Below are 3082 nucleotides of genomic sequence, written 5' to 3'. Positions count from 1 at the left end.
TCAGCACAGAGCCCGACGCGGGGCTCGAACCCACCAACAGTGATATCATGACCTGAGCTGAAGTCGGATGCTTAACCGACTGAGCCATTCAGGTGCCCCAGGTCTTAGTGAATTTTTTAAATCTGGCTCTATAGGCAAGGGAGACAAAAGCAAAAATAAGCAAATGGGACTCATCTTACTAAAAAGCTACTGCACAGTGAAGGAAAACATCACTAAAACAAAAAGGCAACTAAATGGGAAAAGATATTTATAAATAACATATCCATTAAGGGGTTAATATCCAAAATATACAAAGAACTCATATAACTCAATAATAAAAAAATTAAAAACTGGGCAGAGGAACTAAATAAACATATATGGCCAACAAGCACATGAAAACATGTTCAACATCACTAATTATTAGGGAAATGCAAATGAGAACCACAATGAGATATCACCTCACACCTATTACAATGGGTGTTATCAGAAAGACAAGCAATAACAAGTGTTGGAGAAGATGTGGAGGAAAGGGTACTCATACACTATAGGTGTGAATGTAAATTGTTGTAGCCACTACGGAAAGCAGTATGGACATTTGTCAAAAAATTAAAAATAGTACTACCATATGATCCAGATAGTCCACTTCTGAGTATTACATTTTTTTTAATGTTTATTTATTTTTGAGAGAGAGAGAGAGAGACAGAGTGCAAGCAGGGGAGGGGCAGAGAGAGAGGGAGACAGAATCTGAAGCAGGCTCCAGGCTCTGACCTGTCAGCACAGAGCCCCATGTGGGGCTCAAACCCACGAACTGCAAGATCATGACCCGAGCCGGTTGGACCTTTAGCCAACTGAGCCACCCAGGTGCCCCAGTTCTGAGTATTTATTGATGAATATAAAAACACTAATTCAAGAAGATATATGCACCCCTTTGTTCATTGCAGCATTATTTATAGTAGCCAGAAAGTGGAAACAAAGTGTCCATCCATGGATGAATGGATAAAGATGTGGTATGTGTGCGTGCACGTGCGCATGCACACACACAGACACACACACTAGAATACCAGTCAGCCACACGTAAGGAAATCTTGCCATTTGCGGCAATATAGATGGACCTTGAGGATATGCTAAGGGAAAAATCTGATGGAGCAAGGCAAATAACGTAATTTCCCTATATTTGAATTCTAAAATAACAAAACAAAGGAACAAACAAAACCAAACAAAAACAAACTCATAGATACAGAGATTGGTGGTTACCAGAGAGAAAAGGGTGTTGGGGGATGGGTGACAAGGCTCAAATGTGTGGTGATGGATGGTAACTAGACTTAATGGTGTTGATCACTTTCTAGTATATATAAATATCAAGTTATAATATTGTACAGCTGAAACTTATATAATGCTGTATGGCAATTTAAAAAAATTAATGTTTAATTTTGATAGAGAGAGACAGAGCGAGAGCAAGGGAGGGGCAGAGAGAGAGGGACACACAGAACCCGAAGCAGGCTCCAGGCTCAGAGCTTCCAGCACAGAGCCTGATGTGGGGCTCGGACCCACAAACTGAGAGATCATGACCTGAGCTGAAGTCGGATGCCCAACTGACTGAGCCACCCAGGCACCCCTGCTGTATGCCAATTTTACATCAAGAAAAATAAGCAAAAGACATATCAAGTATATCTTACGAAAAATTAATTTACTAATTTAATTTGTCAATTTTAATATGATTGTTGCGGATTGCTGTCAAAGACTCCTGAAATCTAATCCTACTCAGTTATCAATAACAGCAGGGAACAGTTTTATCCCTGGGTGACAGCCATTGATGACTGGCACTTGTCCTTTCAAGCTATTTCTACTTTCCTTTTCAGGAAGCTTGGAACCAGTACTGTTTTTTCATATCCCCATGTACCTTTCGTCTCTAACTCCTCTTCTTTCATTACCGTTTTCTCTAAATAATTATTTACTGTGGTATATGGGAGTACTTGTTTTTCAGCTTACTGTGCATCTCATGAACCTCATTGTCAAAGTGACATAGACAGCAATTGGAAGCACTCAGCTTTGCAAGTCTTAAGGTTACTATTCTTAGTACTGTTGACCTCTCATTTGGAATAGTATTACTGCATGTCGATAAAACACATACAATTTCCCTGAATGATGACTTTTAGGAAAAGATACTTTTTGAGTTACAAAATCACTGAATGTTCCTGAAATTTGTAGTAAAAGGCACCCTTATTAGAAACTTTCTCCTTCAGCTTTTGGAAATAACCTCCTGATTTTGTCCAATTCCATAAACATAATTGAGCAGTTACTTATGAACAGTTACTGAACCAAGGTGAGCTCTCACCTTGCTGTAACTTATTCCTAGATGCTAAAATCCTACAATATTATTTAAATTATGAAAGAGAAAACCTTAGGGAATCCTTAAAGATCACAATCTGAGACTATCCAGTGGGAGAAATACGTTTGTACTAGAGTATACAAAAGGAGACATCTTTATAATTGCCATCCAAGTAGATTATGTATACAAGTGCAGTCAAGTTTATTAGGAGCTGAGTGAGAAGGAGGTAGTAAAAACAATGGTCAATAATTGAGTGGGGGAAAGATGAAGAGTTTTGTGGGTTTTTTTAATAGGGGCCCAGCTAAGAGAGAGTCAGAAAATCTAAATACTCCCTTTTGAAGTCAGTGGCTGCTGTTAGTCATTGAAAATAAGATGTCCTTTCAGAACATCTAAGACCAGTTATTGCAAATGGCAGTGAGAATCTCGAATCTGTCAGATAAATACTACAATGAAATCATGGAGCAGTATGAGTCATGGACACCTCTGAACATATGACGACAGTTTAATAATTTTTAAAAATGATAAAAAGTTAAATACAAAAAATATTTAGTATCTGAACTTTTTATTAAAAATTCAAATACAGTTAACTCACTGAGTGGTTTGTGAAAATGTGGCCAACATTTGAGGGTGCATTTTAGCTTTATTATCAAGGAATAAAGAGAAGGAAAATGAACATTCTGGCTTACACTTTAATCTTCTTATCACTACAATACACATTATATTCATAAAAGTATAATTTAATCATTATAAAAAAAGGTTCAAGAAGAAGTATAG

At 37.5% G+C, this 3082-nt stretch overlaps 1 protein-coding gene across 1 annotated transcript in view; it reads left to right on the top strand.

The window, feature by feature from the left end:
• BRWD3 (bromodomain and WD repeat domain containing 3) overlaps positions 1-3082 on the top strand; it is a gene marked incomplete at both ends in the record, with an annotated part of 145811 nt that overhangs the window by 75830 nt on the left and 66899 nt on the right. The window lies entirely within an intron of this gene.

This window comes from Crocuta crocuta, unplaced genomic scaffold (assembly GCF_008692635.1).
Source record: "Crocuta crocuta isolate KB4526 unplaced genomic scaffold, BGI_CrCroc_1.0 scaffold2236, whole genome shotgun sequence".
Classification (NCBI taxonomy): Eukaryota; Metazoa; Chordata; class Mammalia; order Carnivora; family Hyaenidae; genus Crocuta; species Crocuta crocuta.
This window is presented reverse-complemented; position numbering and strand designations above follow the sequence as displayed.